The following is a 15,315-nucleotide window of genomic DNA, read 5'->3' as shown; positions in this document are numbered from 1 at the left end:
TTCTCAAAATAACTGGTTTCTGCTATATGAGGCCAACTTGAAATCTATCCTAAAAAGGATATCTTACATTGAAGGTGCTGATAGTGTCATTCAGAAAAACCTAAGACACACGCTACCGTGCAGATAGAAGTCTGATTCTGTGATTAAACCTATACCTGTCACACAGCGCAAAAAAAAACAGGCCTCACATTTCTATTCAACCAAATCTGTACTGTTTTAGCTGGTCAAGTTATTTGTAGTGACCGTAAAAGCACATTTTTTGTTCTGGGTTGAAAAACTATTCCCAAATTTGCCATTCTCAAAATAACTAGTTTCTGCTATATGAGGCCTACTTGAAATCTATCACAAAAAGGATATCTTACATTGAAGGTGCTGATAGTGTAATTCCGAAAAACCTAAGACACACGCTACTGTGCAGATAGAAGTCTGATTCTGTGATTAAACCTATACCTGTAACACAGCGCAAAAAAAAACAGGCCTCACATTTCTATTCAACCAAATCTGTACTGTTTTAGGGGGTCAAGTTATTTGTAGTGACCGTGAAAGCACATTTTTTGTTCTGGGTTGAAAAACTATTCCCAAATTTGCCATTCTCAAAATAACTAGTTTCTGCTATATGAGGCCTACTTGAAATCTATCCCAAAAAGGATATCTTACATTGAAGGTGCTGATAGTGTCATTCAGAAAAACCTAAGACACACACTACCGTGCAGATAGAAGTCTGATTCTGTGATTAAACCTATACCTGTCACACAGCGCAAAGAAAAACAGGCCTCACATTTCTATTCAACCAAATCTGTACTGTTTTAGCTGGTCAAGTTATTTGTAGTGACCGTAAAAGCACATTTTTTGTTCTGGGTTGAAAAACTATTCCCAAATTTGCCATTCTCAAAATAACTAGTTTCTGCTATATGAGGCCTACTTGAAATCTATCCCAAAAAGGATATCTTACATTGAAGGTGCTGATAGTGTAATTCAGAAAAACCTAAGACACACGCTACCGTGCAGATAGAAGTCTGATTCTGTGATTAAACCTATACCTGTAACACAACGCAAAAAAAAACAGGCCTCACATTTCTATTCAACCAAATCTGTACTGTTTTAGGGGGTCAAGTTATTTGTAGTGACCGTAAAAGCACATTTTTTGTTCTGGGTTGAAAAACTATTCCCAAATTTGCCATTCTCAAAATAACTGGTTTCTGCTATATGAGGCCAACTTGAAATCTATCCCAAAAAGGATATCTTACATTGAAGGTGCTGATAGTGTCATTCAGAAAAACCTAAGACACACACTACCGTGCAGATAGAAGTCTGATTCTGTGATTAAACCTATACCTGTCACACAGCGCAAAAAAAAACAGGCCTCACATTTCTATTAAATCAAATCATTACTGTTTTAGCTGGTCAAGTTATTTGTAGTGACCGTAAAAGCACATTTTTTGTTCTGGGTTGAAAAACTATTCCCAAATTTGCCATTCTCAAAATAACTAGTTTCTGCTATATGAGGCCAACTTGAAATCTATCCCAAAAAGGATATCTTACATTGAAGGTGCTGATAGTGTCATTCAGAAAAACCTAAGACACACGCTACCGTGCAGATAGAAGTCTGATTCTGTGATTAAACCTATACCTGTCACACAGCGCAAAAAAAAAACAGGCCTCACATTTCTATTCAACCAAATTTATACTGTTTTAGCTGGTCAAGTTATTTGTAGTGACCGTAAAAGCACACTTTTTGTTCTGGGTTGAAAAACTATTCCCAAATTTGCCATTCTCAAAATAACTAGTTTCTGCTATATGAGGCCTACTTAAAATCTATCCCAAAAAGGATATCTTACATTGAAGGTGCTGATAGTGTCATTCAGAAAAACCTAAGACACACACTACCGTGCAGATAGAAGTCTGATTCTGTGATTAAACCTATACCTGTCACACAGCGCTAAAAAAAACAGGCCTCACATTTCTATTCAATCGAATCTGTACTGTTTTAGCTGGTCAAGTTATTTGTAGTGACCGTAAAAGCAAATTTTTTTGTTCTGGGTTGAAAAACTATTCCCAAATTTGCCATTCTCAAAATAACTGGTTTCTGCTATATGAGGCCAACTTGAAATCTATCCCAAAAAGGATATCTTACATTAAAGGTGCTGATAGTGTCATTCAGAAAAACCTAAGACACACGCTACCTTGCAGATAGAAGTCTGATTCTGTGATTAAACCTATACCTGTCACACAGCGCAAAAAAAAAACAGGCCTCACTCTTCTATTCAACCAAATCTGTACTGTTTTAGCTGGTCAAGTTATTTGTAGTGACCGTAAAAGCACATTTTTTGTTCTGGGTTGAAAAACTATTCCCAAATTTGCCATTCTCAAAATAACTAGTTTCTGCTATATGAGGCCTACTTGAAATCTATCCCAAAAAGGATATCTTACATTGAAGGTGCTGATAGTGTCATTCAGAAAAACCTAAGACACACGCTACCGTGCAGATAGAAGTCTGATTCTGTGATTATACCTATACCTGTCACACAGCGCAAAAAAAAACAGGCCTCACATTTCTATTCAACCAAATCTGTACTGTTTTAGCTGGTCAAGTTATTTGTAGTGACCGTAAAAGCACACTTTTTGTTCTGGGTTGAAAAACTATTCCCAAATTTGCCATTCTCAAAATTGTGGTGAACGGGAACAATGAGGAAAACATCTAATAAGGGACGCGGACGCGGACGTGGACATGGTCGTGGTGGTGTTAGTGGACCCTCTGGTGCTGGGAGAGGACGTGGCCGTTCTGCCACAGCCACACGTCCTAGTGAACCAACTTCCTCAGGTCCCAGTAGCCAGCAGAATTTACAGCGATATTTTGTGGGGCCCAATGCCGTTCTAAGGATGGTAAAGCCTGAGCAGGTACAGGCATTAGTCAATTGGGTGGCCGACAGTGGATCCATCACGTTCACATTATCTCCCACAAAGTCTTCCTTGAAAGCGCACAGATGGCGCATGAAAACCAAGCCCACCAGTCTGTCACATCACCCCCATGCATATCAGGAAAACTGTCTGAGCCTCAAGTTATGCAGCAGTCTCTTATGCTGTTTGAAGACTCTGCTGCCAGGGGTTCCCAAGGGCATCCACCTAGCCCTTCCCCAGGGGTGGAAGAGATAGAATGCACTAACGCACAACCACTTATGTTTCCTGATGATGAGGACATGGGAATACCACCTCAGCATGTCTCTGATGATGACGAAACACAGGTGCCAACTGCTGCGTCTTTCTGCAGTGTGCAGACTGAACAGGAGGTTAGGGATCAAGACTGGGTGGAAGACGATGCAGGGGACGATGAGCTCCTAGACCCCACATGGAATGAAGGTCGTGCCACTGACTTTCAGAGTTCGGAGGAAGAGGCAGTGGTGAGACCGAGCCAACAGCGTAGCAAAAGAGGGAGCAGTGGGCAAAATCAGAACACCCGCCGCCAAGTGACTCCGCCTGCTACTGACCGCCGCCATCTGGGACCGAGCACCCCAAAGGCAGCTTCAAGGAGTTCCCTGGCATGGCACTTCTTCAAAAAATGTGCTGACGACAAGACCCGAGTGGTTTGCACGCTGTGCCATCAGAGCCTGAAGCGAGGCATTAACGTTCTGAACCTTAGCACAACCTGCATGACCAGGCACCTGCATGCAAAGCATGAACTGCAGTGGAGTAAACACCTTAAAAACAAGGAAGTCACTCACGCTCCCCCTGCTACCTCTTCTGCTGCTGCCCCCTCGGCCTCTTCTGCTGCTGCTGCCGCCGCCTCGGCCTCTTCCTCGGCCTCTGGAGGAACGTTGGCACCTGCCGCCCAGCAAACATGGGATGTACCACCAACACCACCACCTGCTCACCAAGCATCTCAACCATGTCACACGGCAGCGTTCAGCTCTCCATCTCACAAACATTTGAGAGAAAGCGTAAATTCCCACCTAGCCACCCTCGATCCCTGGCCCTGAATGCCAGCATTTCTAAACTACTGGCCTATGAAATGCTGGTGGACACACACAGCTTCAAACAGCTCATGTCACATGCTGTCCCACAGTATGTTGTTCCCAGCCGCCACTACTTCTCAAAGAGAGCCGTGCCTTTCCTGCACAAACAAGTGTCCGATAAAATCAAGTGTGCACTGCGCAACGCCATCTGTGGCAAGGTCCACCTAACCACAGATACGTGGACCAGTAAGCACGGCCAAGGACGCTATATCTCCCTAACTGCACACTGGGTAAATGTAGTGGCGCCTGGGCCCCAGGCGGAGAGCTGTTTGGCGCACGTCCTTCCGCCGCCAAGGATCGCAGGGCAACATTCTTTGCCTCCTGTCTCCTCCTCCTCCTACTCAGCTTCCTCCTCCTCTTCTTCCACCTGCTCATCCAGTCAGCCACACACCTTCACCACCAACTTCAGCACAGCCCGGGGTAAACGTCAGCAGGCCATTCTGAAACTCATATGTTTGGGGGACAGGCCCCACACCGCACAGGAGTTGTGGCGGGGTATAGAACAACAGACCGACGAGTGGTTGCTGCCGGTGAGCCTCAAGCCCGGCCTGGTAGTGTGCGATAATGGGCGAAATCTCGTTGCAGCTCTGGGACTTGCCGGTTTTGACGCACATCCCTTGCCTGGCGCATGTGCTGAATTTGGTGGTGCAGAAGTTCATTCGCAACTACCCCCGACATGTCAGAGCTGCTGCATAAAGTGCAGGCCGTCTGTTCGCGCTTCCGGCGTTCACACCCTGCCGCTGCTCGCCTGTCTGCGCTACAGCGTAACTTCGGCCTTCCCGCTCACCGCCTCATATGCGACGTACCCACCAGGTGGAACTCCACCTTGCATATGCTGGACAGACTGTGCGAGCAGCAGCAGGCCATAGTGGAGTTTCAGCTGCAGCACGCACGGGTCAGTCGCACTGCGGATCAGACACACTTCACCACCAATGACTGGGCCTCCATGCGAGACCTGTGTGCCCTGTTGCGTTGTTTTGAGTACTCCACCAACATGGCCAGTGGCGATGACGCCGTTATCAGCGTTACAATACCACTTCTTCGTCTCCTTGAGAAAACACTTAGGGCGATGATGGAAGAGGAGGTGGCCCAGGAGGAAGAGGAGGAAGAGGGGTCATTTTTAGCACTTTCAGGCCAGTCTCTTCGAAGTGACTCAGAGGGAGGTTTTTTGCAACACCAGAGGCCAGGTACAAATGTGGCCAGACAGGGCCCACTACTGGAGGACGAGGAGGACGAGGATGAGGAGGAGGTGGAGGAGGATGAGGATGAAGCATGTTCACAGCGGGCTGGCACCCAAAGCAGCTCGGGCCCATCACTGGTGCGTGGCTGGGGGGAAACGCAGGACGATGACGATACGCCTCCCACAGAGGACAGCTTGTCCTTACCTCTGGGCAGCCTGGCACACATAAACGACTACATGCTGCAGTGCCTGCGCAACGACAGCAGAGTTGCCCACATTTTAACGTGTGAGGACTACTGGGTTGCCACCCTGCTGGATCCCCGGTACAAAGACAATGTGCCCACCTTACTTCCTACACTAAAGCGTGATAGGAAGATGCGCGAGTACAAGCGCACGTTGGTAGACGCGCTACTGAGAGCATTCCCAAATGTCACAGGGGAACCAGTGGAAGCCCAAGGCGAAGGCAGAGGAGGAGCAAGAGGTCGCCAACGCAGCTGTGTCACGGCCAGCTCCTCTGAGGGCAGGGTTAGCATGGCAGAGATGTGGAAAAGTTTTGTCACCACGCCACAGCTAACTGCACCACCACCTGATACGGAATGTGTTAGCAGGAGGCAACATTTCACTAACATGGTGGAACAGTACCTGTGCACACCCCTCCACGTACTGACTGATGTTTCGGCCCCATTCAACTTCTGGGTCTCCAAATTGTCCACGTGGCCAGAGCTAGCCTTTTATGCCTTGGAGGTGCTGGCCTGCCCGGCGGCCAGCGTTTTGTCTGAACGTGTATTCAGCACGGCAGGGGGCGTCATTACAGACAAACGCAGCCGCCTGTCTACAGCCAATGTGGACAAGCTGACGTTCATAAAAATGAACCAGGCATGTATCCCACAGGACCTGTCTATCCCTTGTGCAGATTAGATATTAACTACCTCCCCTTAACAATATATTATTCTACTCCAGGGCACTTCCTCATTCAATACTATTTTTAATTTCATTTTACCATTATATTGCGGGGCAACCCAAAGTTGAATGAACCTCTCCTCTGTCTGGGTGCCTGGGCCTAAATGTGTGACAGTGGCCTGTTCCAGTGGTGGGTGACGTGAAGTCTGATTCTCTGCTATGACATGAAGACAGATTCTGTGCTGACATAAGGCCAGATTCTCTGTTACGGGACCTCTCTCCTCTGCCTGGGTGCCTAGGCCTAAATGTGTGACAGTGGCCTGTTCCAGTGGTGGGTGACGTGAAGCTTGATTCTCTGCTATGACATGAAGACAGATTCTGTGCTGACATAAGGCCAGATTCTCTGTTACGGGACCTCTCTCCTCTGCCTGGGTGCCTGGGCCTAAATGTGTGACAGTGGCCTGTTCCAGTGGTGGGTGACGTGAAGCCTGATTCTCTGCTATGACATGAAGACAGATTCTGTGCTGACATAAGGCCAGATTCTCTGTTACGGGACCTCTCTCCTCTGCCTGGGTGCCTGGGCCTAAATGTGTGACAGTGGCCTGTTCCAGTGGTGGGTGACGTGAAGCTTGATTCTCTGCTATGACATGAAGACAGATTCTGCGCTGACATAAGGCCAGATTCTCTGTTACGGGACCTCTCTCCTCTGCCTGGGTGCCTGGGCCTAAATGTGTGACAGTGGCCTGTTCCAGTGGTGGGTGACGTGAACCCTGATTCTCTGCTATGACATGAAGACAGATTCTGTGCTGACATAAGGCCAGATTCTCTGTTACGGGACCTCTCTCCTCTGCCTGGGTGCCTGGACCTAAATGTGTGACAGTGGCCTGTTCCAGTGGTAGGTGACGTGAAGCCTGATTCTCTGCTATGACATAAAGACTGATTCTGCGCTGACATAAGGCCAGATTCTCTGTTACGGGATCTCTCTCTTCTGCCTGGGTGCCTGGGCCTAAATGTGTGACAGTGGCCTGTTCCAGTGGTGGGTGACGTGAAGCCTGATTCTCTGCTATGACATGAAGACAGATTCTGTGCTGACATAAGACCAGATTCTCTTTTACGGGACCTCTCTCCTCTGCCTGGGTGCCTGGGCCTAAATGTGTGACAGTGGCCTGTTCCAGTGGTGGGTGACGTGAAGCCTAATTCTCTGCTATGACATGAAGACAGATTCTGTGCTGACATAAGGCCAGATTCTCTGTTACGGGACCTCTCTCCTCTGCCTGGGTGCCGGGGCCTAAATATGTGACAGTGGCCTGTTCCAGTGGTGGGTGACGTGAAGCCTGATTCTCTGCTATGACATGAAGACAGATTCTGTGCTGACATAAGGCCAGATTCTCTGTTACGGGACCTCTCTCCTCTGCCTGGGTGCCGGGGCCTAAATATGTGACAGTGGCCTGTTCCAATGGTGGGTGACGTGAAGCCTGATTCTCTGCTATGACATGAAGACCGATTCTGTGCTGACATAAGGCCAGATTCTCTGTTACGGGACCTCTCTCCTCTGCCTGGGTGCCTGGGCCTAAATGTGTGACAGTGGCCTGTTCCAGAATAAGAATACAAAAAATCTGCAGCACTCGTCAGTGTGATAAATCCAAGGTGGTTTATTCCATATACAGCAAGGTGGTGCGACGTTTCGACCTAACTAGGTCTTTCTCAAGCAACAAAATGAATTTAGTCTGTGTGTGTTTTATACCATACAAAGTGGGTGGAGCCATCACTCCCCCAGGTGAGGTGATTTATCCAAATACGCATACATTCGTCATCATAATAATGAGGATCACTCCCGATCCAATATAGTGAACAATCTTAGTGACATATAGATATAAACACTCCTATATAATAATAACATTGTCTCCTACCCTCAGGTGACGTCCCCGGGGTTTTACTCCATGTCCGCAATGTTCTTGCAGCGCGCTGAACCCAGCGTCTCAAAAGTTGTACTGCACATGCGTCCCCGCCTGCCGTCAGCCAATAGAAAATTTCCTAGGTATCGCGTCAACTGTTGTCAGCGTCCGCAAGCAGAAGTGCTTCCCGGCACTGCATCAGATGAACAAAATCATGACGTAGGTAGTTACCATGGGGACGCGGCTATCAACACAACGAAATCATGGATAGTCCGCGTTACCCCACGTACTACCCCCTCATTATGTAGGTGGCATAAGGGTAAATGGCGGTGGGTGAAAGGCCAACATCTTCAGTCCTTAGGCAGTAACATTTCAAATTACCCTGTTAAATCACGGGTTCGGATCCCTAAATATTATACGTGGTTCCTCCAGGTGGAGTACCGATTTTCATCAGTGCTCCCTCCTTCCTGAGGATACCACATACCCATGCATACTTCTCCCTTTGAAAATGTCCATGTCCCCATCAAATGTATCAGATGAGACATGTATACACTTTTCAGGGTTATTTTCAGTCGATTATACTAACGTGCAACTATTTTAAATTTAAGGATCAATTCTTTGTGCAAAACAGGGGGACCGCGATGGGGTCTAATGCTGCACCGGTGTATGCTAATATCTACATGTCCTATGTGGAGAGCTCGTCTGTGTATCCATCCAGCTTCTTCAGTTTGGTGAGGGGCTGGATGAGATACATAGACGACATCTTTCTCATATGGACAGGTACGGAATCTGAATTGGGGGCATTTAATGAGCATTTGAATAACATCCACCCAGCACTGAAATTTACTAGGGTCAGTTCTAAGACCCAATTGCAATTTCTGGACACACTGGTGTGTGTACAGGGGGATGCATTGGGCACGGATATCCACATAAAGAATACTGACAAAAATAACATCCTACAATATGACAGCTCACACCCACGGGCAATGATAAAATCGCTCCCATACAGCCAATTTCTGCGAGTCCGCAGAATTGTTAGCGATGAAGAAAGGGTGGAGGTCAGATTAGAAGAAATGAATCAGAAATTTATCAGGAGAGGGTATCCCCTACAACTGACGAACAAACATCAGGATAGAGCACGCAGGATGGAAAGGGAAATGTTGCTCAAGAAAAATGAAAATAAAACAAAGATACAAACTAGAATCCCTTTTGTATCTAGATACACAGCAGTGAGCAGACAGGTTGCCACGGTGATCAGAAAAAACTGGACTTTGCTTATTCAGGCATTTCCAGATACCCCAGAATTCCAAAATCCTCCCTTGTTTTCGTACAGAAGAGGCCCTAATGTCAGGGATAAGTTGGTACATGCAGACAAACCCCCGAATGCACAACAGCATAAACAAACAGGATGTTATCCATGCCTAGGCTGTTGCCACTGTAATAACATGGCAAAGGGTAAAACATTTGTACATCCGCACACAGGAAAGAGATATGAGATCAGGCAGTTCTATACCTGTAATTCAACTCATGTTGTTTATATCCTTCAGTGCCCGTGTGGGCTCCTTTATGTGGGGGAGACCACACAGGAGGTCAAAAAGAGGATTACACAGCACAAGTCCAAAATCCGCAAGGAAGCCTTGGACCTTCCAGTACCAGAACATTTCCACAAATTGGGACACAACGTGTCACAATTAAGGTTCCAGGTAATAGATGGAATACCACCACTTAGGAGGGGGGGAGATCGAGAAACCCTTCTAAAACAATTGGAACTTAAGTGGATCTATAGGCTAAATACACGGGAACCGAGGGGACTCAACAGGGACTTCAATTTGGGAGTCTTCCTGTAAAGGATTCCTACGGTTCTTTCTCACAGTATAGATGAACAAACTTTTTTTGTTTTTAGTAACTAAGTTTTGTGCCCAACAAAGGTTATTGTTGTGAGGATTTTATGTATGGGTTTCACTTAACACTTCTTTTTATATATTTATTCTTGTCGCCCCATAGGATGGACCTCACCGGGACTCTCCCTGATCCGCAAATTTTTCCATGCTGACCCCGCTTTAGCTCAGCCTGATTTTTCGATGCTTTATGGTGCTTGGGTCTGACTGGTGGGGGTAAGTGCACTATTCTGGTCCGTGGCCTTTGAACATATAATGATGTACGAGTGGACAGCCGCGGTGGACCACTTGGACTGTTGTCACTTTATAGTGATCGATCCGTGTGGTACCCTTAGCGACTGAAAATAACCCTGAAAAGTGTATACATGTCTCATCTGATACATTTGATGGGGACATGGACATTTTCAAAGGGAGAAGTATGCATGGGTATGTGGTATCCTCAGGAAGGAGGGAGCACTGATGAAAATCGGTACTCCACCTGGAGGAACCACGTATAATATTTAGGGATCCGAACCCGTGATTTAACAGGGTAATTTGAAATGTTACTGCCTAAGGACTGAAGATGTTGGCCTTTCACCCACCGCCATTTACCCTTATGCCACCTACATAATGAGGGGGTAGTACGTGGGGTAACGCGGACTATCCATGATTTCGTTGTGTTGATAGCCGCGTCCCCATGGTAACTACCTACGTCATGATTTTGTTCATCTGATGCAGTGCCGGGAAGCACTTCTGCTTGCGGACGCTGACAACAGTTGACGCGATACCTAGGAAATTTTCTATTGGCTGACGGCAGGCGGGGACGCATGTGCAGTACAACTTTTGAGACGCTGGGTTCAGCGCGCTGCAAGAACATTGCGGACATGGAGTAAAACCCCGGGGACGTCACCTGAGGGTAGGAGACAATGTTATTATTATATAGGAGTGTTTATATCTATATGTCACTAAGATTGTTCACTATATTGGATCGGGAGTGATCCTCATTATTATGATGACGAATGTATGCGTATTTGGATAAATCACCTCACCTGGGGGAGTGATGGCTCCACCCACTTTGTATGGTATAAAACACACACAGACTAAATTCATTTTGTTGCTTGAGAAAGACCTAGTTAGGTCGAAACGTCGCACCACCTTGCTGTATATGGAATAAACCACCTTGGATTTATCACACTGACGAGTGCTGCAGATTTTTTGTATTCTTATTCTGACGTTGGGATCACCAGCCAGGGTCCCCATCTGCGTGCACCATCACCTTCAAGGTATTTTTTCTAATGGCCTTCCCTTATGTGGGACAGTAGTGCTGCCAAACCTTTTTGTATATCGTATTTAGTGGCCTGTTCCAGTGGTGGGTGACGTGAAGCCTGATTCTCTGCTATGACATGAAGCCTGATTATCTGCTATGACATAAAGACTGATTCTGCGCTGACATAAGGCCAGATTCTCTGTTACGGGACCTCTCTCCTCTGCCTGGGCCTAAATGTGTGACAGTGGCCTGTTCCAGTGGTGGGTGATGTGAAGCCAGATTCTCTGCTATGGGACCTCTGTCCAATTGATATTTGGTCATTTTTATTTTTTTAATTTTTTTTTAATTCATTTCCCTATCCACATTTGTTTCAGGGGATTTACCTACATGTTGCTGCCTTTTGCAGCCCTCTAGCTCTTTCCTGGGCTGTTTTACAGTCTTTTTAGTGCCCAAAAGTTCGGGTCCCCATTGACTTCAATGGGGTTCGGGTTCGGGACGAAGTTCGGTTCGGGTTCGGATCCCGAACCCGAACATTTCCGGGAAGTTCGGCCGAACTTCTCGAACCCTAACATCCAGGTGTTCGCTCAACTCTAAGTTTTGAACAAGTCTACTTTGGATCTTGGATCCGAAGCTCGATTCGCTCAACACTAGAACACACTAAGGCTGAAGATAACACAAGATAAATCTTAGAGACACGACACTTTTTAATGTGTTATCAGAAAATGACCTGTTGTTCAAATCACTTTTTCATGTTTAACATATTTCTCTATGTATGGCGACTCACCCTTAGGCCTAGTTCACACGAACGTATGGCTTTTATAGTTTTTTGCGGTCTGTTTTTCACGGATCCGTTGTTCCGTTTATGAGTTCCGTTGTGTTTCCGTTTCCGTTCCGTTTTTCCGTTCCGTTTTTCAGTATGGCATATACAGTATAATTGCAATTTTTGTCACCTTACATCACAAAAGGTGCAACACCAAGTGATCAAATATGCGTATGTCCCACAAAATGGTACCAATAAAACCGTCACCTCAACCTGCAAAAAATGAGCCCCTACATAAGAAAATCTCTCAAAAAATAAAAAAAACTATAGCTCTTAGAACATGGAGACACAAAACATCATTTTTTTGGTTTAAAAAATGCTATTATTGTGTTAAAGTGAAACAAATTAAAAAAAGTATACATATTAGGTATTGCCGCGTCCATAAAAACCAGCTCTATAAAAATATCACATGAGCTAACCCCTCAGATGAACACCGTAAAAAAAAAAAAAAAAACTGTCAAAACAAGCAATTTTTGTCACCTTGCATCACAAAAGGTGCAACACCAAGTGATCAAAAATGCGTATGTCCAACAAAATGGTACCAATAAAACCGTCACCTCATCCCGCAAAAAATGAGCCCCTACATAAGAAAATCTCTCAAAAAATAAAAAAACTATAGCTCTCAGAACATGGACACATTAAAACATAATTTATTTGTTTCAAAAATGCTATTATTGTGTAAAACTTTAATAAATGAGAAAAAGTATACATATTAGGTATCGCCACGTCCGTAACAATCTGCTCTATAAAAATGTCACTTGACTGAACCCCTCAGGTGAACGCTGTAAAAATAAATAAATAGAAACTGTGCTAAAACAACCAATTTTTTGGTCACCTTGCCCCATAAAGTGTTATAATGAATGATCAAAAAATCATATGTACCCAAAAATAGTAGCAATTAAACTGGCACCTTATCCCCTAGTTTCCAAAATGGGGTCACTTCTTGGGAGTTTTTACTGTAAGGGTGCATCAGGGGGCTTCAAATGGGACATGGCATCTAAAAACCATGTGGAGTTCCTTTTCTTCTGCGCCCTGCCGTGTGCCCATACAGCAGTTTATGACCACATGTGGGGTGTTTCTGTAAACTGCAGAATCTGGGTAATAAATATTGAGTTTTGTTTGGCTGTTAACCATCGATGTGTTAAAGAAAAAATTGGATTAAAATGGAAAATCTGCCAAAAAAGTGAAATTTAAAAATTTGATCTCCATTTTCCTTTAATTCTTGTGGAACGCCTAAAGGGTTAACAAAGTTTGTAAAATCGGTTTTGAATACCTTGAGGGGTGTAGTTTCTACAATTGGGTCATTTATGAGGGTATATACTATGTAGGCCCCACGTCCTAAAAAAATAAAATGACATTTCCAAAATGATGCCAACATAAAGTGGACATATGGGGAATGTTAAGTAACAAATATTTTATGAGGTATCACTTTCTGTTTTAAAAGCAGAGAAATTGTAATTTTGAAAATTGCGAATTTTTCAAATTTTTGGGTAAATTTGGGATTTTTTCATAAATAAAGGTGAAATATTTTGACTCAAATTTATGATTATCATGAAGTACAATGTGTCATGAGAAAACAATCTCTGAATGACTTGGATAAATAAAGGCGTTCCAAAGTTATTACCACATAAAGTGAGATATGTCAGTTTTGCAAAATTAGGCCTGGTCAGGAAGGGGGCTAATGGCCCAGATGGCAAGTGGTTAAGCAGGGAGGAATCATGACTTCAGATGGAAAAAAAGGCGAATATTCTAAAATAGAATATATTCAATTTAGTGCTATATATTAGTTTTTTCGAATAGTTGTAATATTCTAAAACAAGAATATATAGCAATATAGCGAATATTCGAAAAAAAATAAAAAAAATAATGTAGAACAATTTAGCTAATATAGTGCTATAATCTTTTTTTATAGTTGTAATTTTTTTCCAATCGGAACTTCTGATGAGAAAAAAAATTGCAACTATTAGACAAAGAAGATTATAGCACTATATTAGCTAAATTGCTCTATATATGTTTTTTTTGAATATTCGCTATATTGCTATATATTCCTGTTTTTGAATATCACGAATATTCTAAGAAATGAATATATTTGTTTTTTAGAATATTCGTCTTGTTTTTTTTAAATCTGTACAGTAGTTCCACTTTGGCATACTCCTCCCAGTCAAGAGTCCCCGTCACCATGGGAATGCCTGGGGGTTAGAATATACCATCGGATCTGAGTTTTCACGATCTCATCGATTCTCATTACGAAAATTTGCATTGCGAAAATTCCCAATCAACACTAATCCTAAAGTCAAACATATTGCAACCTTCTCATTGGCCCACAAGCTAGAGGTAGAGAGGGATCATGTGCACTGATTAAAAATAAATCTTGAATATTCGAAATTGCAAATATATATCACTATATTCTAAATATTCGCAAATTCTCGAAGTGCCGATATTCACGATAAAAATTCGCAATTCCAATATTCGTGATCAACACTAATAAATATTCCTTATACCTCCTACACTATCTTTTATGGCATCATTTATACCATCATGATAACTAGGGTACATAGAACCTGATAGATCAGTGTTGGTTCATATAAAAATTTTTCCCTAAAAAGACATTGGGTGGATTGTTTTAAGTGCACATAATTTGACATGTGTGTATAACATCGGTACATGTTAATAATTGTGATCGATTTAGCCTTTTTTTTATGTGATATCAGGCAGATAGTAAATTGCTGCATATATGTAGGCTTTCATTATACGTGGTTCCTGTACAAGATATATGCCGGTTTGGGATGGTTAGGTCCATTGATGATTGTTTTTTGTCACCAGAATGTGTAAGCTACAATAGGCCATATTAACATTAACCTGCTGGAGCGATACTGCTATGCATTATGGATGGGATGGAGGGACGACAGACTATTCCTCACTGGACTTTAGCTCCTCATCGCGCTAATCCTGCCCAGTGGGCGTGGTTCCATCTATTTAAACAGCCGCTGTTTGCGACCACGCTACGGCCGTTACAGCGCCGGAGGCTCTGCTTGTCCACCGTTACTGCACGCCCACCATCAGAGGCGTGCAGCTTCTTACCTTCATTGTGAGTGCTTCTATACACCAAGTTTATGGGCGTGCAGCACTCATTACACCATTTCCAGTGCTGCTATACGCCGAGTTTATGGGGTGCAGCTCTTGCTATATTTAGTTATTTGTCTTCTGCTCCTGATGACATGCGGTTATAATAGACATAGAAATGCGTCGAGCAGACGCAATATAGGAAGCAGAGTTTATGTGCTAGTCATTAAGACTGTAATTTGTGGGGAATCTGGGATTGATGGCTAGGAGTGTTGGTGGCTGTAACAATGCCTAAAAAATAGC

This window comes from Bufo bufo, chromosome 6, assembly GCF_905171765.1.
Source record: "Bufo bufo chromosome 6, aBufBuf1.1, whole genome shotgun sequence".
Lineage (NCBI taxonomy): Eukaryota > Metazoa > Chordata > Amphibia > Anura > Bufonidae > Bufo > Bufo bufo.
The sequence above is the reverse complement of the archived record's forward strand: the minus strand, read 5'-3'. Positions refer to the sequence as shown.